The sequence below is a fragment of the Numida meleagris genome, chromosome 18 (genome assembly GCF_002078875.1).
Source record: "Numida meleagris isolate 19003 breed g44 Domestic line chromosome 18, NumMel1.0, whole genome shotgun sequence".
Classification (NCBI taxonomy): domain Eukaryota; kingdom Metazoa; phylum Chordata; class Aves; order Galliformes; family Numididae; genus Numida; species Numida meleagris.
In genome coordinates, this window is record NC_034426.1 from 1,289,392 (window position 1) to 1,312,713 (window position 23,322).

General features: G+C 43.5%; 1 long non-coding RNA gene and 1 pseudogene across 2 annotated transcripts in view; both read right to left on the bottom strand.

Moving 5' to 3' along the window:
• On the bottom strand, window positions 16,223-19,251 carry LOC110407857 (annotated as a pseudogene).
• Window positions 19,416-23,322, bottom strand: part of LOC110407859 — a 34,083-nt gene continuing 30,176 nt past the window's right edge. The window contains exon 4 of one of the 2 annotated variants that reach the window (XR_002444060.1): window positions 19,416-23,141. This is a non-coding gene — a long non-coding RNA (uncharacterized LOC110407859). The remainder of the gene's footprint in view (window positions 23,142-23,322) is intronic. The other variant, XR_002444058.1, reaches the window with a different exon arrangement.

A 23,322-nucleotide genomic window follows, 5' to 3' on the forward strand; every position in this document is an offset into this window, starting at 1 on the left:
TTTAGTTCATCTCAGCCACAAAAATATAGATATATATCAATAATTCATCCAAGATCAATTCAGTCATTGATGGAAAGCAATGCTAACTTCCTGTACTTATTCTCGTGTTTAAAGTTCAAAATACCAACTGGACATTTTTGACAGCATGAAAGTTTACCCCTCTAATCCTCTCTACTGTTACAGTATTGCTCATCTTCACTTGACAGTGAATGATTGAAAAATGTTCTGCAAAAAAAGGTGAGAAAGTACAGGATTTAACTCAGGTATAGAATATAATATCAACACCAGAGCTGGAAACCAAAACAAAGCCAGAGGTCATGTAGGACTGCTGTGAAAATGCACTGCATATATTAAAATAAGGGCCCAACCTGATGCAGTGATGGCAACAAGAAAATTTCTTATCCTAGCAGGCCCTGGACAAGACCCTGCAGCACAGCTCAGGAGGAGGCTGCGTTTGTTCAGAATCTTTTCTGTAGGGATGCGCTGTCACTGAATTCCCTTCCCAGAGCAAAGAATAGACAGACCAAGGAGAAGGGTCACAGCCTTCTGCGCCTCCAGCGCTTTGCTCGGGGCCTGGACGAGGCAGGAGATGTCAGCATGGTACGCGCTTTCATCAGGAAAATGTACCAACTCATCCCCTATGTTTGCCTCCTTAGAAAAGATGTGGTCATCCATTCAGCCCTCCCCTGCAGACAGCTCTTCTGAGTTTTTCTGCAGCTCTTCTGCAGTTTTAACCCTCACAAGATCCTCTTTGTTCTCGTACCAAAGCCTGCAATGTGCCACGACTGCCCTGGGTTAGGGCATCCACCTGCCAAGCACGACTGCCCCAGCACCTGCCCGCAGCTCTGCTGGCTCCGGACTGCACATTAGAGAGGCCACCGTGGTCAACAACAACAAGGCTGTCTTTCCTTACTAGAGAGAGAGAGAGAACTCAAAATGAGTAGCACCTTTAATTACAAATCTATTAGTCTACACTAACTACAGCCAGAAGGCATTATTATTATTAGCACACTTTTTTTGAATCAGACCTTAATTGCCTCATTCAAGCCAATGAAGTATGCCACGTTACAATTCATTCTTGGTAACACTAGAAGGGAGAATTACATGAACTCTAGTGCACCTCCCTGCTTCCTCATTTGGAGGACCTAGCCTGAAAGGTAAATTTTCTGAAAGACATTACCCATTTTCCTTCCATCCGCTTATTAGAAATAACACAGATATCATCATTCCTGTCAGCTCCTGCAAAGAATATTTAAGGACATGTGGAAGAAGTTGCCTTTCAGAATCCATCCTCTGTTCACCCGGTTTTCTTTGATCTATCAGTACCCAGCTTAAATTAATTCTAGGGAGCTGCATACAGATCTATTGCACTAATTGGCAATTAGCAGGGAAATATGGTAGAGTCTGCCATGCTATTAAATGCAGACCCACTCCAAAACCAGGGCTGGTTAAGAAGGGTTCTTATTTTCAATTTCTAACGCTCCCAAGTTAGCCATTTTAATACAAAGAAGATTTATCCCCACATTCTTACCATAAAATAAATAAATGAGTCAACTTCTCACCCCAGCACTTGCCCCAGCTTCCAAAACACACCGAACAGCTCTGGGGTTGCGGGTCTGTGCACATCAACCGATGTCATGTGTCCAGAATAGCTCTCCTCAGCTGAGAGAACACTGAATACTTTAAGCAGAAAAAGGCAGTCACACATCTACAGCAGTAAGGGATCTCTAGTCAAACCATGACAAATTTTACCTTTATTTACATTAAAGACTGTCCAAATGGTGCTCAGGTGATGGCTCATTGGCGCTATGGGAGCTCTTTAAGCAACAGAGCCTTCACCACACCTGAGGAGACAAAGAAGTTATTCTTACAGCACTGTACCACATACTTTGATGTAGCTCTGCAATAGCACTGAGAGCAGATTTAGAAGTGCTAAGATATTGTAAATGTAATGAAAGATGAGATTTATAGTGTCCTGAAGTCAAAGTATCCATGACAACCCTCTGCTGTGCCACAGGACTCGTAGTCTAGTTTTTCAGTATTTGACTAAAAGTGACTTTTCCTAAGATGTGAGGTCCCAGAGAGATTTTTCTCTTAATCCCTATGGATTTCACTGCCTCCAGCCGTAATGGAAGACAGCATCCACAGCTGCGGGGCTCCTCACTTTCCGCTAGTCCCAAGAGCATTTAAAGCTTTAAGAAGATCTACCTAAATCGTCCCCAGTTACAGCACACAACAAGCTGCCATGAAGGAAGCTCAAATAACCCACTAAGTTAAAAAAGGACCAAAACAACTCCCCAGACTCTAGCTATAGAGCTGTGAGAATTGCACTACTGCAGCAGCTCAGGATTTCAACCAGTACAGATCCCCAGGTGGCATAAAAACTTTGACAGTCCCAGGCATGGTACATCCCGCTCAAGCACACAATACACGTACCCTCGCTGCCTTTCAGCAAGCCTTGTTTTTCTAGCCAACTACTATGAGCTGAGTGGTGTTGTATATCTGTTACATCTTCCTTGTCCTTTCCTTAATGAATTGCTCTTTATGGCCTGTCATTAGAAGATGAGCATCTATGAGCACACTTCAGTGCTCTTCCCTGGAAAACTCTTGGTAACGCAACCGTAGGTCAGATCATAACTTTACAGCTTTGATCCATTACTAATTCTGTTTTCCAGAATGATCTCATGGCACAAATCTCTGCCCCAGCCAACTACAGCTGCTGTTGCTGTGTGAATAGAAGTCGCTTTTTTTTTTTTTTTTTTAATTTTCCCCCTCCTGTTTTTCCCAATAGCGAACATTTCAGTACACAGCCTGGTTCTTTCTGGTATTTTGAATGTGCACTATTGTCTTGACCACATACATTATTCACGAGCTTTTGACTTTTTAATTGTAAAAATAAACCCATATGGGTTTAGGATTGCCAGCTGTCTCCGGGCTCAGTGCTATACTCTTTGACAAAAGAGCTCCTGTTTCCAACCCCTAACTCATCACTTAAGTATTTATTGTATTCAGCATGTGAAAGAAGTCCCAGTGAAGCCTATGGAAGCAAGTATTCACTTTAATTTAAACATTGCTCAGGTGCTCTGAGACTGGGACAACTCTGTCCCAACGCATTAGAGATTTAAGTGTTAAAGGACTGGATTTAAAGGATCCTAACAGTTAAAAGTCACTTTGGCCTGATCCTCACTCTACAACAGGTACCCAAAAAAGCACCACACAGCTCTGAAGAATGGGCTAGTAAGAGAACGTAACATTGCTGGTGATGCTCAACATCTGCTCACCAGATGGACAGCAGTTTCTTCTGCTTAGACTAAGATTCTCTCTCTGTGGAGACACAGCCTGAAGGAGCTATGGAGAGAGCTGAACTGTAAGAAAGATGAGGTTTACCTGAGGAGTAGGACAACAAGGCTCATACGAAGTGAGCACCTCCAGCCATGGAAACCAAGGGGCTTTCTTTGACTGCAGGAAACCAGTGGTTAGCAGAACAAAAAGCTCCGGGAAACCAAAGTGACTGCTCGGTCATTCTACCTGATCGCGGTAATGAGGTTCTCAGCTAGGCAGCAGGAAAAAACAATATTCCTACCAGACCTAACCTGATTAGCATTTATAGACACAGCTCTCAGTATTTTGGACAAAACAGTGCAAAAAAAGTAAGTTGACAATGTTTTCCCCATACCGTAAAAAACGGTAGGCTCGGTCGTATTTTGAAAAGCTCTCTCTATGGAGTAAGAGGCTTTTTGCACTTCCTCTCAAGTTGCAAATTAATGAAAAACAGAAACAAAAACCTTTGAAATAAAAACGTTAATCCTTCTGTGCAGTTGAAAATTATCTTGAAGAGTAGGTTTTAAAAACGAATAAGCTCTTAGAGCACAAATGACTTTTTAATAAACCTTCTCATTTGAAATTGTTATGAATTAAGTGAATGTTCTAACTGGGATACAAGTATTTTGAGACTGACACTGAGTGAGAAATACGGAAAAAGAAAAGTTTCACACAGGAGTCAATTGAGTCCTTTTACATTCAAACTAATACAAGGTCTGTATCCAACGAGTGTGAGAGCAAATCAAAGAAAATTTCATGTACATACATTCCTTAAATCTGCAGGCGATCGATTTAATGCATTTTGCTTCTTCATTAGGTTGTAGCTAAGAACATGCTAGTACAAATAAAAGACATGACCTCAGTAATGGCTTCATTAAAAGCAGAAATACAAGGTGAGCGTTGTAAACGATCTTTCTTGCTGACAATATTGAATTTATACTAAATACTGAAGACGGTTACATAAATCTACTGTGCTGTTCCTGCAGAGGATTTTGGACAACTAAGCAACACTGTAATATAAGCAGACATCACACAGATCTGAGTTTGTCCATTTCATTTTATGCTACTTGACAGCATGGAATCAAATGAAAGGAGGCGGCTGAAGGAGGGAGGAGCAGCGACGTGGCTCTTCGGGCAGCAGGAGTCTCTCTCTGGCTCTAAGGAGCCCCAATTCCCCATCCAGAGCTGGGGATCACTCAAGAGAAGTTACTCTCTTCAACACGCCATATAAAATGCTGTTGTGTGCCTACTTTGTTGTTTCAGTTGTGTTACGAAGATGCTATCTAGTAAGTGTGCTGTGCAGACAGTAAACGGTTGTTAGTCCTTCCCTGTAGCAAAGCTAAGAGACACAAGCACGAAGTTCCTCCCGAAACATAACTTTGGGACCTCTCACACACCTCCAGCAGCTGTATCACTCTGAAGCAATTGAATAGTTCTAACACACAAACATAGCTTATTAATATATTATTTAAAAAAATCAATTTTCCAGTGCAACAAGAATATGTTTCATTAATTCAAGATCAAACTGCCAGTAAGATTTACACACACGCACACCCCTCCCAGAAATCACAGGACTAACAACTTTCAGCTTTTCTCTTCCTTAAGGTGTATGCACTTTGCAGCTGGACTGTCTTGTTCCCATTTGCAGGCCTACATGATGCTTTAAAAGTAAAATATCAGAGGGCTGGCCATGCTGCCAGCACTTAATCTTGCCGTGAACATCCAAGTCACTTATCATCTCCTCCCTCCTTACCATAAAAGGGTTGCCTGCTATAGGTTATTCTTCCTCACCTATTCAATTTAGTTTTAAGACATGATACTGGTCTAGTGTCCCTCTGGGTTACTGCAGACACAGCCTGAAACATCTCGCTGTCAGGACCTTTCTTCTCCCTCGCATTTGTTTCATACCTCTCTAGTTTCGCCTTCTTTCTGTCTTGAATAATCCCTCTCCATATTTTTGTTCTTCAAACATTTATAGTGTATTACATCCCATCCCTTCCTCTGCTCTCAGAACCTTCTAGCTATTTTCTTTACTAATCTAATCCTTCAGGCTCCTGTTAATTTCTTAGCTACCCTTCTCTGACCATCTCCTCAATTACAATAGCTTCATAGCAGTGCAAGTAATCAGAATGTAATTTATTTGGGGTGCACTTATGTAAATACTTCATAGATAAGCACAGCCAAGTGGATTAAGTGGAGTTCATGTAAGTAATGAATTCACTTCTAACGCACACAGATACTCCTCTTCCACCAAGCACATGGGTTTTGTACAAGACCTGCAGAACTGGCCACAACAGCTCTGGGGGCAGTGGTCTGAAGAACAGAACAATGCAACAAGTTGTCACCTGGTGGTTTCTTTTCAAGGCCACTGATGTCGTTCTTACACTGACTCTGTATGGGGTTTTGATCCTCTGAGATGCCATGAGCTTTAGATTGGGGATTCCAAGAGCTCCTGTGTATTCAAGCAAAGAGAACGAATGGATGAATGGGGGAAGAAAGCATGAAGTCTACATCATCCTGACTGCTATGAGCCCTGTAGCTCTCCTGTGAATGAGAGCCTGGAATTCACAATAGCCATTGTGCTTCCATCCCTCTCTCTCTAGAAGAGAGAATTTATCTCCCCAGGCTGAGACTCCTCACGTGCCCTCTTAGTTCAGCTTTTGGCACCTTGTCCCCATTTCCAATACCCACCAGGTATTTTTCATACACAATGAAATCCGAAGGTCAAACATGAAATAAATTCCTTTTTAAAAGACATTTCTCAGTGTTACTGTAAAAAAAGGTGTGTTGTTTTTCTTTTCCCATAGTCACCTCTTGCTCTTCAGTAAGGTCAATCAAGCCAAGCTCAAGATTAGAAGATATAATAGGACTGTCTACAAGTTCTCAGCTAGATGGGGACTTCTGCACCAAAATCAGGCTGCAGTTCAGTACCCTCAAACTCAATGCCAGTCACACAGCATTTCTTCACCTAAATAGGTTTACTCTCCCTCCCTGGTTGTTTTCCTTCTTGATGCCACTGGGCACACCTGAGCTCCTTGCACACTTCAGGATGGGTGAAGTTACAGTGCTAGGAAAGTATTTGTTACTTGCAGGAGTTCACCAAGTTTGCCTCTTGACCCACAGATCCTGGAAACATGTCAGTGTCAAGTTCTCATGAGCTGAAATTCTGCATTCTTGCCCGTGTACTTTCCTCAGCTGTTTAAAAAGCAGAAAAACAAACATGCACCAAAATACTTTCCCTTTCACATATCCACCCAATGTCTGGAATGCAGCTTTTCCCAGAACCAGCAGGAAGAGTTTCCCAGCTTTATTTTACGAGATTAATTCATTTGAAATGTTACTGCTAGATGACGAAGAAAACAGTTTTGCTCTTAGAAAGTAAGGGTAAGTCAGATGGTCACAAGAGTGTGAAAAATCACCATTCCTGACAGCATTCAGCAACGTCCACAGGGCTTTTGGAAAGTAGGCTTGGCAATGAGAGCGACGTGGGGAGCACTATCACTCAAGAGCTGACTGAAATAAATGCTGGTTTCTGCTAATATGAACCAGCTGGGTTTATCCTTGTCAGGAATACCACGCATGGTTGGCCCACGGTGTATTATATAGCAATAATGATTCAAACCAGAGATTTAGGAAGCCAGTCCATGCCATCTGTAACACCAAATGTCATATATAAGGTTAGCTCTGCAGAGGTTTAATTAACATGAGAAATTGGTTTTCAAACAGAATACTGGAGTTATGACTCCTCTAGTTCCTTTACCTTATGTAAGCATTCTATTTTATGTAAGGTATTTTTGATATAAACCAGCATAACAGGAAGTTCTTAAAAATTCATCCTCTCCATTCAGAAGCAAACAGCTTGGCCCTCAAAATAATTCAGTATCACTTTTCATAATGATTTCAATCATTTAGTACTAGTTCCAGTAGGGAGAAAGAAAGACAGACAAACAGAATGAAGGGGAGAGAGGCGGGTTAATGAGAAGAAAAAAAGTAATATTTTCACTGTTGATTTCGTTTCACTGACCATGAGAACTTGGTAACAGTGATGAGATGGGTGGTTGTACTGGTGAGGATTTCTGTGTGGGAGTGCCATTCAGACAAGGCTGCTGAAAGCACAGAAATCCCACAGGTGAGGCTCCAGAGCCCCTCGCCTTCCTGGCTTTTGCAGCCTTATCTCAGCTTGCCCAAACGAAACAGCTGAACTTACTGCCCCATGTGCACCCTTTGGTTGTACACCTTTAGCACTCTGCTCACTGCATCTCACAGCGTTACACGATTCCCAGCCCACTGGCAATGAAGACTTTTCTCCCTCCTCTCCATGGATAGCAGATTAATCCCTTCCACAGATTTACACCGAGATCTGCTTTCAGTTCCTGACTGGCATCCACCTACAGACACCAGCTATCACCTTCAATTCCCCCTTCCAGACTACAGCTCCTTGTAAATATTTTCCAAAACACCACCTCAAAGTAACACCATGGAGACAAGACTAGTGAGGTTCAAACTCCGGTCATCCCTATTACTGCAATACCCCAACCTTGGCCATTGTTACCTTCATGTACCTCTCTAGAGGTGTTACTACAAAAATCAGACCTGAGGAATTTATTTGGTACATTTATGATGAGTGTGCCCACTCACTTACATGGGAAGCTTAATTCAAACCACTCGAAGCAGAATAAATTCTAGGAGCAGAGATTAGGAAACAGCAACCTTCAAATAATCAACAGCTTGGAAATTAAGACTTTTGCATCAAACGTAGAAGAGAAGAATTTCAATTCAGCATTGCAAACAGTAAGTTTATCTCTAAAAAAGTGTCATTTGATCCCAAGTTATTTCTGATAAAGAAATGTTTATTTTATAGAATGTTCAGTATGAAAAAGTGGCTTCTTCCTCAATTGTTTTTAGAACCCTAAGTTGTTATCCTTCTATGTACTATATGAAAGTTATTAGACTATTTTTTAAAATATGGAAGATACGAAAGAGCTAACAGCAAGTAAGAAACTTTAAAATAAACACAGTTCTGCCAGGAAGCAGTCTACAGTCACCAACATGACATCCATCATTTACACCTGCATTCAGCCTATCAGACTTCACTTCCTACTGTAGCTCCTTTTCTGCTGAGAAGAGTCACGTAAAGGTAAGGATGTGTATATTATATACAATGATCTGCACAAAGCAAGAGAAACAGAAATAGGAAAAAAGAGTACACAATAGCATGGCCAGGAGAAATCAGATCAGCAAGTTAGAGTCTTAGAAGTGCAGGAAATATAAAAGCAGAGAAAAAATTGATATTGCTGACACTTTTCCAGATTAAACATATCTGGTACATCTGACTCTTGTTGTCAAATGGAATAAGAAGATATAAAAGGAAACGAGATATGACATCCATTTGTGTTCCTACACACACCTAGGGTAAGGTTTTATCTCCTTCTCGGGTAAAGACAAAATACGTGCTTCTTTGCACTTAGTACAAGCTGTTGGAGTTGTCTAAATCCACTGATAACATCAGAACCTGTTTTGGGGAGTCAGAAATGATTCACTTACATGTAAGTAATTTGACCCAGAAGATGAAAACTAGCAAAGCAGTCTGTTGCCATTGCAGCGCTATCTCACCTATTGAAATCATTTGTTTTTGACTGGTTTTCTACTGTCATACTTTATTTCTTTAAAAAACAACCAACCTATGCTTCCAACATGTAGGAATACAACTGTGGCTACAGCAGTTTCCTTATAATATCCTGAATACCTTTGGGACATATAAAAAGAATTCATCTGATAGCAATGGATTCGGGAGACTATGAGAAATCACAATTTTGCACTCAACATCATTGGACAGCTATAATAATGCTGTGAATATCATAATATTAAGTGTTGCTCACTTCCCCAACACAAATCAGAACAGCCACCAGAAAGCTTTGCTGTACAAAGCCCGCCTTCCTCCCTATTTTGCCCAGTCCAAAATATGAGCAAATTGGCTCACAAGCTCCAGCACCAACCCCAGTCCCACCTTTACATTCCCTGCCACTGCACAGAGCCAGGAGAGAGGAGGCAGAGCAAGAGCAGGCACCCTGCACGTACCGCAGACATCGACCCGATGGCAATCTCAGAGCAGAGGGAGCCTACAGCAATAAGCACCAGCCACGTTCAGGGCCATACCTGCTTCTGACAGCCAGCAGTCAGCTCTCCTGGCTTGGTAGACACCCCAACACCAGCGTGTTTCACTAGACTGACAGCCCATCACTTCAGTTCAATTTCTAGTGCAGCTATTAGTTGACCGCAGGCTAATGGGGAAAAATTATATCAATTCCTTTATAAGTGCTTTCAGATTCACAAAGACATAAAAGCTAAGAAATTACCACTAGAGAAGACAGATGATCTTTGGATTGCTCTGCTTTTTGCCTGAATCTGTGTCCTTAGAAAAGTTCCAGCATGTGACAAAAGAAGTATTGGTGCCAGCTCATGGAGGACACAGCCTGCCGATTTCATTTTCTGTTGCTTGTTCTCCTCTTCAGTCTTCCTTTCAAACTCATTACTGAAACACTCAAGCTTTATCTCAACAAATTTACTTGAGCAACTTTTTCTTTTTTTTTTAAAAAAAAAAAAACAAGTGTTACATTCTCCCAGTAAAGGGAATAGAACTGGAAGGAAAATGCCAGATTGGCTCTCATATCTTCAGCTGCTTCAGAAAAAATAGCCAAACTTACAGCTGTTAGTTGTACTGTCCTTTGAGGAAGTAAATGAAAAGGTAAATGGGTTAAGCTGAGCAATAAGCAGAATGGTAATTAAATATTCCCGTCTTCTGAGTTTATTTTTTCCGTGGCAGAAATCTTCTTTATTTGTACCACATCCCCCCCAAAAATGTAGAATAGGAAATGCATACCATACCAAATGGTTACCATAGGGGACTAGCTTAAAAATAACAAAGAAAATTAAATCACAAAACTCTTTAGGCCCACCAGAGGACGAGAAAGGATAACAGTTTAGGGAACAGAAGCAAGGTTTGTGCAGTTTGAGCTGGCCCATTCCTGCAGCGGGAGTGGAGGACATATGAAGAGTCAATAGCTGGTTGCCAGACACATCATGAGCACTGCAAAAACAGCTCAGGGAGAGAGGATGGGCCTGTATGAGGACAACGGGTTTTCAGGTGTAGAAAGTTACTACCTGCATGGTGAAGCTGTGCGTATGGTATGAAGAGCTGGACAGACACTTGTCTCAGCTGCCTGTTCAAAATAAATGATCTCTTCTGCATATATAAAAATAGCATCTTCCAGGTCTTAAAAAGGAAATGCAAGAACAGATTCCTGGTATCAGCTGCAAGCTGCTGCTGACAGCAGCCACAATTCTGGTGTGCTCAGGGAGCCTAGAGAAACACAGCAGCAACAAATGCAGATGTAATGGGAGAATCAGATACCCCCATGGGCATCAAGTAAATGTCATATCCAGGCATAACGCCAAGACTCTTTTTCAATACCACTAATGACTGTTTCACAAGGTAGTTAATTAGTGAACCAGAAGAAAACCAACTCTTGACTTGGCCCAGGCCAGCACTGAGGACCCAGTTTTCATTCCTGCTCATGTAGATCAATTTTGGCCCACGGACTGCTGCGTGTTAAAATTCAGGGCCCCTCTTGGAACATCAGTCAGGTGAGAGATCCCTTTTGTCATTAAGAACTCAAAGGATGTTCAGAAATATCCCATAAACCTCTGAAGTGCAGTCAGATAAAGTGACTCTTGTAGATGGCAGAGGGCTTATGTATAGAGACTACACTGTGGCTTCAAGAAGCGGAAATTGTACCCCAAAATGAGAGTGGTACATACTGCCCTGGCAAGGCTGACTGCAGAGTCGGCGCACAACAGGACAAGAATACTCTGAGGAAAAGCTTGCAAAATCTGTGACATCTAATAATAAATCCTTACCAAACATGTTGTGGGCAGTACATTGCCAGAGGTTTTGTAGGGCCAATGAAAGAGCAAGGTGGAAGAGAAGCTTTCACAGAAGATAAGGCTATGGGCGGGGGGAAAAAATCAGTTGAAAGGTTTCAGTTCTAGAAGCCTTTTTTTCCTTCTAAGACATTAAGAGCCAGTGGCCAGTTTTTCAATGCAGGCTAAGGAATCCAGGTATGCAAATCACTCCAAAAATGTTATTTGGGTATCCCATAACTCCTTCATGGGCCCCTCTGAAAGTCAAACTGGTCCACCTGTGTGAATGTATATCAATTCTGATGCTAGTGTTTTTGATTACAAAATTGAAAGTGTTCACAGAGGTGCAGAGCTGGGCCTGAATAGACTGGATTTCTCTCTTCTACCTTCACCTTCCACCTCTCTCCAAGGTACAGATTCTACCTAGAGACCTAATTTAGGGCGGCAATTTAACTGGAGTTGCATATGAGCTTGGTTTGGAATCATCTCACCCGTGTCCCTAATGAACACCTCCAATGTTGGCAGAGTAACGCTGTCTGAAGGGATGAGGTGACAGCTCCTTGACTCTAACTTTGATCCTGCGCTCCCCAATTGCAGCCAAATCCTCTGCCTGACCTTTTTAATTGCCAAGTCATGGTAAAAAGACAAGTTACCGTTAAAACAACAAAATTTACAGCTGCCACCACGAAGGTAACACAAATTAACTACATTATCTCAGAGTGTATTGTAAACAGCTGCATACCATGGGAATCAAGATATATTAATGAAAAGTTAATTATCTTGCTCAGAACTGTGAAGATAAATTCACTTCTGCAAGCCCAAATTACTATTACAGTGCCTGAACTGAAAACCAAACACATCCGCTCTGAGCATGCTGCTGTGGAGAGGCTGTGGGAGGGGAAAGCAGAGAGAAAACAATTAATTATCATTAATTATGAGGATTTGTGGGCATTTTTGTTTGCTTTTAAATTAAAATAGTTCACATGTATTGGATACTCTCAGATTTTCCCTCTCCTGTATTCTGGCCTTACAACATTGTGCACCTGAGCTAGCAAGTCTAAATTTTGGGAACACTTCTTCTACAATGAATTCCCTAAACTGCTCATAACTGGAACGTAAGCCTCCTCACAACACAAATGATTACTGAGAAGCATTAATCTCTACCTTTTGAACTTACGTGTTGTCAAACAGGACAGAATGGACCCACTACTTGTGCATGCACGTTCCACTCACAATTAGAAATCAACTCCCAGAAAATACATAAAATCAAAGTTACTTCAGTATAATACTTCCAGATCCCTAAGAGGTTGGAAGGCAGTTTAAATTCTCATGAAACGAGTGCACTTGAACTCAGTCTTTTGCTGAGACTCTCATCTATTTGCTTTCTTGAATTTCCCAAAGGACATGCCACTACAATTTTCCCTCAACGTCTGCCATTTCTGAAAGCCTGGAGGAAATTATAAGAATAGCCTAATACAGATGAAAAATGAAGCAATCAATAGGCTCTAAAATAGAAAATTGCATACATGTATATTACATTAACTACACAGAAATACATCTTCCAGGAGACTTTACAGTAATTGTTGCAAAAATAAATTACACCCAAAAAGTGCCTATTAATGTTATGGGAAATAAAGTTGCTTCTGATGTAATTTTTACTGATGGCTTACTGAATTATTTTTGCGTAAGCTATAAGCAGTAGCCTATGTAATAATTTAGATTAAAAAAATAATAATAATCAGAGGCTATGTAGGTCAACCAATGTTGTTAATGATTTTAAAAAGGAAAATCAATGCTAACGTAGTCTAAAGGTTGTTTTCTGAACAACTGCAGAATTCCAGCTACACAAACTCTTAATTGCCATCAATATTTAGTTAGTATCTGGGAGGATGAGGAAAAACCCAAGACAGTCTCAACATTTACTGAATGCATTTTGAGCCATTCCTAATTCTGTGTATTTTGTGGATGTTTTTTTGGCAATACTGCTAGTGACAAACAATGGAGCACGAGAAGACGGAATCTAAGTAGACATGGTTATTCCTGCTAATTTTTCATATTTACAGGCGTGAAACTATCTTCAGTCAACATAACTTAAAAGAAAGCTGCTGTTCACCCATAAAGTCAAGCAGCCATCCTTCCCTCATTATCAAACAGAAATGGGTTGTGTTTCTTCCATCCATGGCTGTCTTATCATAGAATCATAGAATTGCTCAGGTTGGAAAAGACCTTCAAGATCATCAAAGTCCAACCACAACCTAACCATACTACCCTAACTCTAACAACCCACTGCTAAATCATGTCCCTGAGCACCACATCCAAATGGTTTTTAAACACATTCAGGGATGGTGACTCAACCATCTCCCTGGGGAGCCTATTCCAGTGCTTAACAACCTTTTCTGTAAAGAAGTTTTTCCTGATATCCAACCTAAACATCCCCTGGCGCAGCTTGAGGCCATTTCCCCTTGTCCTGTCACCAGCGAGAAGAGACCAACCTCACTCTCATTGCAATCACCTTTCAGGTATTTGAAGAGAGCAGTAAGGTCTCCCCTCAGCCTCCTCTTGCCCAGACTAAACTGCCCCAGTTCCTTCAGTCTCTCCTTGTAGGGCATATTCTCCAAGCCCTTCACAAGCCTTGCTGCCCTTCTTTGGACCTGCTCCAGCACCTCAATGTCCTTTCTGTACTGAGGCCGAAAACTGAACACAGCACTCGAGGTGGAGCCTCACCAGTGCCGAGTACAGGGGCAGGATGACTTCCCTAGTCCTGCATAACACACCATTCCTGATACAAGCCAGGACGCCACTGGCCTTCTTGGCCACCTGGGCACACTGCTGGCTCATATTCAGCCAACTGCCCATCAGCACACCAAGGTCCCTTTCCGTCAGGCAGCTTTCCGGCCACTCCTCCCCAAGCCTGCAGGGTTGCCTGGGGTTGTTGTGATCAAAACGCAGGACCTGACGCTTGGCCCTATTGAAACTCATTCAGTTTGCCTCGGCCCATCGATCCAGTCTATCCAGGTTCCTCTGTAGAGCCTTTCTACCCTCTGGCAGATCAACACTCCCTCCCAATTTGGTGTCATCCGCAAACTTACTGGGAGTGCACTCAATCCCCTCATCAAGATCATTGATAAAAATGTTAAATAGGATTGGCCCCAGTACCAAGCCCTGGGGGACGCCGCTCATGACTGGCCGCCAACTGGATTTAACTCCACTGACCACAACTCTTTGGGCCTGGCCATCCAGCCAGTGTTTCACCCAGCAGAGTGTATGCCCATCCAAACCATGGGCAGCCAGCTTCTCCATAAGGATGCCGTGGGGGATAATATCAAAGATTTTACTGACGTCCAGATAGACCACAACTTTACATCCCCCACAAGACCTTCTCTGCTAATAAGAAGCACGTCCAGGAGCGTGCTTCCCCTTGCTGTCTTCCCTCAACATCTGTGTCAAGATGTTATCTCCCACACACTCCAGGAACCTCCAGGACTGTTCCCTTTCTGCTGTACTGTATTCCCACCAGATGTCTGCAAAGTTGAAGCCCCCCACAAGAACAAGGGGTAGAGATGGCAAGACCTCACCCAACTGTCTGTAAAGTATCTTAACCACCCCTTCATCCCAGCTGAGTGGCCTGTAGCAGACTCCCACAATAATGTCTGTCTTACTGGCCTTCCCCTTGGTTCTGACCCATAAGCTCTCAACCCTATCATCACCATCATTAATTTCCAGACATTCACATTTTTTCTTAACATAGAGGGTCACACCACTGCCTTTCTTGCCTTGCCTATCTCTTTTGAAAAGTTGATAGCCATCAATCACAGCACTCCAGCTGTGTGAGTCATCCCACCGCGTTTCCATCATGGCAACTATATAATAGTTTACCAACTGCATAAAGGCCACCAGCTCATCCTGTTTGTTACCCATGCTAGGTGCATTAGTGTAAATGACCCATCTTTAATTCTTTACTGAGGAGGTTTTAATGCAGGGGGTAGTCTGACTAAACTTCAGTGACGCCTCCACGTGAGAAGAGCCATCATCCTCACCATTGTCCAGTTGTCCTCACAGAGCTACCTGTTCTGTAGGGGCATCTGGGGAGGTATGGGAATCACTGGGCAGGTATGCCTGCAATGCCGAGCAGGGATCTTTTGCCATTGCTCCCTATCCCCTACTTAATCACTGTTGTTATTAGGGGGAGGAGAGGACAGGGGGTTCGCTGTAGCAGGAGCACTGTCTGCCTGCTGGTCCCCTCCTATTACCTGTCTACAAGGCAGCAGGGGGGGATATGCTTCTTGTGGAGCCTCAGCTGGCTGCCTAACTCTCAGGGCTGGTAGGGACCAGCACCACCAATCTATCTCCCTCTCACACTCCCCAGTGCTCCCCAGCCTCTCCTCCTTCAAGTTAGCCACTAGGCTGAGTAAATCATTCAGCCGGTCGCATCTAACACAGGTGTTATCTCTGTCACCCTGCACTGCAAGGGCCAGGCTCTGGCTCTCACTTCAGCCAGAGACCGGTGCACGAGCATGTTTGTGTGGGACCTCTGTCTGAGTCTCCACATTCTCCCTGGCAACTGCCTTCTGCTGGGGGGCAGCCATGGCAAACAGCAGCTCGCTAGCCCTCTCCAGTGTGGCCTTAATAGGGTGCAGCTGGTCTGCTCTGCTCGCCGACAGGTGCCCCGCACTATCACTTACCGAACAGCGAGACAGCTAGAGCCTCCTCACTGTGCAGACACGCGACTGGGAGCCATATGGCTTCCCCGCGTTCGAGCAGCCCGCGCGATGCACACGCAGTGCCCGCTCCTCCCCACGCCTGCTGGGCAGCGACGCGTTGCCGCCCTCCCCGAGGCGTTTTCTAAGGCCGTGGGTGCGGCCGCCGTAGCCCCGGCACCGCCCACTCCACGTCGGCCCCTCTCGTGAAGCTGGCGTCGTTGCCGGTTACTCTTTTCTCCCGGGTTTCCCCAGGAAGAGAAACAGCCGAAGCCCCCTGTACCTCGAGGTCCGTGACCGCGGCTCCGAAGCGGCTGACCTCGGCCGCTGAGCGCTGGTTCCGCCGTTTGAACCTCCCGGCGAGGCCCACGCCACGTCGGCCTCACTCGCAGAAGCTGGCGGCCGCTGCCGATGTAGTGAGAGGCTGCAGCTGTGCACAAAGGCCTTGTGCAGAGTTAGGCGAGAATGAGGAGGGGAGTGCTTGTTAAGAGCTTCTGTGGTTAGATCTTTTACCCTGCTCCTCTGGATTTCACTGTAATTAGTGAATCATCTTCTGGGACAGTGCTTCTTACCAGCTCTTCTGCTTCGTGGTCTGATTTGTACCTCGTTTACAAACACTCAGTGCTGGGTAGCCAAGGAAGAGTTGCAGTTGACTCCTTAGGAGACTGTGCCATTAACATCCCCTTGGCCAGGATGGAAATTAAATGATCAGGTGGAATGCAGAGTATTCATCGACTACTAGAACTTTTCAAAGGAACAGAGAAAAAGTAGCAAATATCAAGCTATAAAGCCAAGAAGCTACAAAGATGCAACAGGAAACTGAGGCAGTTAGAATGCCAAACAAGATTACTTTATGAGCTTGTCTTCACTTCAAAGTCACCACACTCCTAAGCAAAACTACCGGACAATAGTGTAATACACACAAATAAAGCATTTTAATCACTCTGGATTAATTAACATTAGATTTTATTCAGTTACACAAGGAAGACTATGCATTATGAAGTTGGAGCATGTCACTTAGTTGCCAGCTAAGCTCCACAGTACAGTTCCACGACTGGAAAATAGAATAGAAATGTTTTCAGCGTTAACTGTGAAATATCTACTGCAACCAGCTAACAACTGCACACCTCTGCTGTTAATGAAAGCTGAGCAACAAAATAGAAAACGTTGCAGAAAAGGCACTTCATTTGCAAGAGTTCTTAGATCTAGGAACTAGATTATATCTAGCATTTGAACAATGTACTTAACGACATTCTCTTTTGATGTAAAAACCTTCCTATAGCAGCAGTACAAGGCAACCTATTCAAAAACGCTGGCTACATCAAGACAAAATAATGTCTACTACCATCCCACCAACATCCACTTCTGACATCATCGGCCAACATAGTACAACAGAAGGCATTACTTTCGGAGCAGCCCTCTAATAGCTACCCTTGTTTGCATTTTTGCGTGGCTCACACTGGGAAGCGTTAGGGCAGCGCCAGTTCCAGACACACGCTGCTCACAGGCTCAGAGGCCTCCTGCCCCTGTGCTACCACGGCATCCACCCAGAGAGGACAGGCAGGCAGAGGGATCAGGCACTTTGTGTAACTCCAGCTGCCCACCCGCACGCCCTGTGCTCCCATCATTCCGAGGACCAGACTTGCTTCACACCGTGCCTGCTTTGCATTTAGCAGGTTTGCCAAAACCTACAGGGCCAGGGATTGGGGAATTGAAGACTCCCTAAAGCCACCTCCCACTCTTGGGCACAGGAAGAGTAACCATCAGACTGAAGAAACAGGACAGGACAACTGAAAAGTATTTCAAACATCTATTTTTTAAACTGCAGTACTCTATTCACTTGGTACTACTCGCATCTACTAGGCTTCCTATAGCGTAAGTTGTACCGACATCCAATTCCATCACCTGCAGCTCCGCTATCTGGTCCCAGCCCTGGTGCAAAAGGACTCTTTGGTACTGGAGATGTAGTGTGGTTTGGAGAAGCAACAGGTACAGCAGGAGCAGTATCCTGGATGCTAATAGGGAGCTCACTGCCCACTGATGCAGCAGGGCCTGGCTGTATCTCCAGCGGCCTTCTGCTCTAGTGGCCCTCCTTCCAATCCAGGGCCAGTGAGGATGCAGCTGGTCTTCTCTTTTTAACACCAACACTTTGCTTGAATCTTCTTTGCCGATGGAGATGATCTTTCTTGAAAGAGGGGTTGTAGTGGCAGAGTAACTACAAAATGCAAAGGAGAAAAGTTAGTTACCACCATTTCAAGACTGGAGAAATGAAGATACAATAATTAGAATCTCAAGAGACAAACAGAGAGGACTCTCAGGGGCAATTTAATCATGAATATATGCAAATAAAACGTACGTACCTCGCTAGAAGTAGAAAATGCTGCTCCCTCTGCTAGGAATTTAGCACGTGAGGCACAGCTTGGCAAATCCCCTTCTGTAATGAAGAAGCCATGATGATGAAGGTGACAAAAGTTCTCATGCTGTCAACGGCAAAAATTTTCAGAGGTCCTCTCCTGGCCAGTACTTCTGATCTGAAGAACGGTTCCTCAATCACTATGCAGTCTCCATCATCGCCCCACCAAAGGGACGGGAAGCAATCGCTTTCAACAACTTCCCAGGGATATTTTAGGAAGGAGCAGGATGACAAGTCATTGGCTTTGGCAGAGCACTTCTCAGAAAGATCATGGCATTGCCTTTTTGCACAGGGTTCCCCATGAGAACTTTGAGAAGCGTTTTCTTTTTGGATTGCTCCTAAGGCAGCAGCCCAGTCTGCTCTTTTACCACGTACTCGACGGGCAAGAGAAGCTGAGACTACCGAGTCGGTGTTTGGAACAGAAACGCCTGATGTTTCTGATGGAGATGTCTCCATTTTTAATTATTAATTTTTTCACCTTGACAGAAATTCCTGTCCGCAGCCGTTCCCCCAGCCAACAAGATTTGTCCTGGCACCAGCAGGAGGAAGCGCAATGACACCCGTGGTGTGGGGAGTGGCAGGGGACCTTCACACACATCACCATGGTGACGTTTCACTGCATCACAGGAACATCACAGACCAGCAAACGTTTGCTGGCAAAACGGTGCAGCAACATACTAGTTAATTAAGGAAATATGATCCAAGATATTCATGCTACCTAAACCAACAGATAAAAAGATACCGATAATTTCCCTGAGGAATACTTTTCTTATTAACAACTTCATTGGGTACGTTTCTGTAGGACGCTTGTTTCCATCTGTGAACAGCCGAAAGACTTTCCCTTTGAGGGAACTGGGATTGTTCAGGCTGGAAGCTCAGGGGAGACCTAATTGCTCTCTACAACTGCCTGAAAGGAGATTGTGGCTAGTGGGTTCGGCCTCTGCTCCCATATAACGGCAACAGGAGGAGAGGTGATGGCCTTACGTTGTGCCAGGGGAGGGTCAGGTTGGACATTAGGATGCATTTCTTCTCCAAAAGAGCAGTGATGCAGTGGCACAGGCTGCTCAGGGAGGTGGCAAAGTCATCATCCTTGGAGGTGTTCAAGAGCCATGGAGATGTGGCACTGAGGGCCATGGTCAGTGATATGATAGCAGTGGGCTGATGGCTGGACTTGGAGATCTTAGTGGTCTGTTCCAACCTTAATGATTCTGTGATTCTATCATCTTGAATTGTACCAGCAAGCTCAATTTTTTTATTTTTTTTTTAACCAGCAACTATTTCAGTTGTGCGGTTCCATCCTTGAAAAGAGGAGCTTCTCCCCAAGATGATTCTCAAAGAGAGACGCATTAATAAAACAGACTATATTAGCAATATATTCAGCTGCCTTCAGTCAGAAGTACAACTGCATTCATTAATCATTAATTTGTATTTTTAACCACAGCCAAAAGTGACAGTTTGAAGCATTGCAGTAAACATGTGAACGCTCTTCAATAATGAAGTAATAGATTTTTAAGTTTCTATACAGGTATATTATGCTAATGTCAGATAGAAATGTATGGTGATGAATAATATTAAGCTCTATTCACTTGATATGTTCTCAAACAGGATATAATAATCTCTCAAGCTTCCCCTAATCTATATATCCTCTTAAGAAGGAGATTAATTTTCATGCTCATTCATAAGCAAGTCACAGAGTCTGTGCTATGAACATTACCCAAATACATCCAAAGAACTTCTAATTTTTAACCCAGGAAGCATCTTCTCCAGAGGCCGAAGAGTCCCTTGTGGACAAGAAAAAGTGCTCCACTTCCTTAGTTATGCTTCCTAAAATATTTATCTGTACGGACTCAAGAAAATGAATATGATGTATTATAATAAATTATTACACACACTGAAGATGCAGGACACTGATGTTTCTCCCCGGGGATTAAAGAGAAAGCAAACAACAACAACAACAAAAATAGCATTGTGACTTTCTTACATTTCAGTAGTACACATAAACAAGGGTAAATTTGGTCTGCTCTATCTCTGCATGTTATTGCTGTATTTCAGTAGATTCCCTCTAACCCTGAAGTTAGAAGGAAACAATTGCTGATAACAGTGCTATATTTTCCTTCCCTTCCTGAAGTTTCCTCCTTACAGTCTAACATAACTGTAGGCATCTCATTTCAGCACAGGGTGCTTTTTAAGCGTATACTTTGTTCTCTGCTCAGCTGCATGCAAGCACCTATGCTCACGAGGAGCTCTGGCTACATTACTCAGAGATTTATTTTAGGAGATGCTGCTCAGGTAATAGTCAGGTGCTGGTGCAGGCAGACTTACCTCCAAGCAGCCTGCCAGACCCTGCCTCTTCTCTGCACGGTGCAGTCTCCCCATGTTTGTTCTGCACTTATCACCGCAATGCTGCGTACAACCGTATCAAAAGCAAACAGGTAGATAAAGGCCATTCCGAAGAGCCCTGACTGGCAGCAATGTGATACGCAGCCACCCTGTGTGCAGCCGCAGGAACAAAGATAGCCACTGTGCAAGCCAGAGGAATTCTCTGCAGTTTAAAAGTAGATAAGAGAATACCAGTGTTAGTAGCGTTGTTTAATTTACTACTGGGAAGCGTTCAAATGTTACTGTAGTGACTGTGGTACAAACAATCCTATTCACAAGAGAAAGAATACTATCTTCCTCATATTGTTCCCAGCCATTATGTTTCCTTTGTTCTATTCATTCTGGAGCAGATGTTGGAGCTGGGGGCTCATAGGCGGTTTCTGAGCTTTAACCAGGATATTTGATATGCTTCAGCATCAACTTCCAAATCCAGAAGCCTCTCCAATTCAGTGCAGAAAATTCTGTTTAATTTTTAACAGAAAAAAATGAATACTTGGTCTTCCAGCTAACAAGATTTCTCCCTTAAAAAGGAAAGTGGAGTTAGCAATATGTTGTGCAGCATTTTTCCAATATTCTTTCATGAATCCTTAAATAACAGCGTTAGGATTAAAGAAGTTTCCTAGCTTCCCACATTTAAAAAGTTTTGGGCAAGAAATAATTTTATCAAACACTATTAAAACACAATAACGGGCAAATATGTTCATTAAATACCCTGCCCTGAAACTAAGCTGATTTAATTGCCTACCAGCTCCTGTATCTTACTATTATGATGAATTCAGTTTGTCAAGAGGGATTAATCTCATGAAGCCTATTAAATGTATCGCAGGCTCGCTTTAATTTCTGAACAGACCTTGCTGCACTGTATGCTGCACCAGGTCTGAGGCTGAATGAAGAGTGGAAGGCTGTACTTTGCGGTAAGCACTCCATGGCCTCACTGGGTGATGTGGGGGCTCTGGGTTTGGTATTTTACACCTAAGCAAAGGCAGCAGAGCCCCATAGCCTCATGGCACAGCCCGATTACTCCCAGCTAGTGAAGCCACAGCCAGTCCTGCAGCAGGAACTCTGTGGGTTGCTTTGCACAGGTCTGCCTCAGCATCGCTTCCCCTCTCCAGTACTTTGAAAGGACCCTAGGCAAGATTCTACAAATGAGCATCAAGGGGTGAACACCCAGGATTTGTACGAACACTCAAAGTATGGGAAGAGGGAAAGACGGTGGAAGGGGCTGAACAGAGAGGGAACAAGGCTGGGCCTGAACTTAGAAGAACTGAACCTGTTTGCAACCTGAGAAGATGAGGATTAAAGCTATCAGCACAGCCTTCCCAACTTGCATCCCCTCCCACACAACTGCCTCTAAAGCAAAGTATTCTCTTCACAAGTCAGCAGGTGTAAGTCAGATGTGGGTCCCCTCCTGTTTTCTCCACTTCACCTCCTCTCCAAAGACAGAGGAAGACTCACATTCTTTCTAGGTCACCAAAGGAAGTAATATATTAATAAAACTTGAAGTGAAACTACTCATTCCAAGTTAGAAAACAAACCTGGAAAATAGAAGAACTGGCTCAGAAGAGCACAAGGAAAGTGAAGTTATCCAGAAAGCAAGGATTTCTGCAGTGATGGGAAAGCTGCAAAACATGACATCCCTGATGCAAGATAGTACTTTGCAGAACTGTGCTTCGAGAACAATCTTCTCCAAACCATTCTTCTTGCTGTGTCACACACCGCACAGCCAGGACTCTTCTTGCCGAGCAGGCACAACACGAGGCTCTTCGGATTTGTACCAATGCACCCACGCAGCCCTCCAGCTTCAGCTCCTGTAATCTGCCTTTATATTACGCTACGTGCTTACCCCTCTTACAACATAAGGAGATTCAGAAAGTGAAGTACCGTTCTACACCTTTGTCCAACAAGTACTGGCAATACCTTTGCCTCTATTGAAAAAATCTGCAGCCATTACAGAAAAGAGTTTTCTTCATTTCTAGGAATGGCTTGAAAACATTTAGACCCTTTCATAGCAAGGTCATATCGTCAAGCAGCAGTAGAATTAGCACCAGCTTTTTCAAACAGTACAAAACCGCTTCTTGTAGGGATCTTACAAACCTCTACAAGGTGCAAGAGGAGGCAATGGGCACAGACTGAAAACACTAACTGTTCAATTAGGTATGCATTTTCTTCTGCCTGCAAGTTACCTGCTCACAGGCCAGCAAGTCAGTGTCATCTGCGTCGCTGTCCTCTGCAGCTCACACAAGTCGATCAACAAAGGCCTTTTCAGCTCTTGATGCTGTTCTAACTCAGAGCTTCAATTTGCTGAAGGTTTGCTTCAAGTAGAGTTCATCACTGAACTCTCCATTTTTACACTGATAATAATAATTGCAATGAAGAATCTGTGCTTTGATGCTCTGGCAAAGAATGTTTACCTTAAAGCAAAACAGAAATAATGTAAATGATGGCACCAGGATTAATTCCGGAAAACCCCAAACTGAAGCAACCAGTGAAACTAAAACCATTAGTACTTCCAAGCATCCCAGAGAGTTTCACAGCACATATTTTAATTTCCCACGTAACCTCCTTTCAGAAGAGTCATGAGCATGTACATGT